This window comes from Buceros rhinoceros, unplaced genomic scaffold, assembly GCF_000710305.1.
Source record: "Buceros rhinoceros silvestris isolate BGI_N320 unplaced genomic scaffold, ASM71030v1 scaffold30563, whole genome shotgun sequence".
NCBI lineage: Eukaryota > Metazoa > Chordata > Aves > Bucerotiformes > Bucerotidae > Buceros > Buceros rhinoceros.
This window is the reverse complement of record NW_010404762.1, coordinates 8,176-8,876: the sequence shown is the minus strand read 5'-3', so window position 1 is coordinate 8,876 and position 701 is coordinate 8,176.

Sequence of the window (701 nt, the reverse complement as noted above, 5' to 3'; positions counted from 1 at the left end):
CTTCCGATAACGGGGAGAAGAGCCAGTAATGCAAATCAGTGGCACATAATTGCCAGGTTTCCCTGCATACAGCTGAACATCACGAGGGGATATCGCATGGTCAGTGTGCAGCATGATGACACCCCAGCTGTGCAGAGTGTCGTGGGATCTATTGGTACTGGTGTCTCCTGATTAAATCCTATTTCTTTCTTCATTTATTCTATAACAAGCTGAACTTTTCAATTTCTGAGGAGAGCTTGGATGAGGAATGGAAGGAAGCAGGAGAGGGCAGATGACACACATCGGCGGTGGCTCAGTTGGGGGAAACTGCTTTTCATTTAAACCCCGCTTTCCTGAAAACCCGCGGTCCAAGAAGTAGTGACAATTTAGAACAAAGCAGTGAGGAGCAATCTTCTGCAGGAGCCAGACACCGCTCGGGTGTCTGGTGGCTGGTGTGTTTGGCTGTTAAGGGACCTCCAGGTTGCAAGGCTTGAAGTAACTTAGGTTAAAAGGGAATGAAAACTAAAAGATGGGAAGGTCTGTAAAAGTCCAACACTTGGCGAGAAGCTGTTGGTCAGTAACTGGACTTTTTGCAAATCGTTGCAAATTAATCAATGGCTTAACATTTATTTCTTCCCCTTTCATTTTGCCCTTAGTGGTGTGTCTTGTCATGTATTAAAAATCTTGCTTTCCCGTTCAGAGGTCGCCTGCCTGCCCCACTG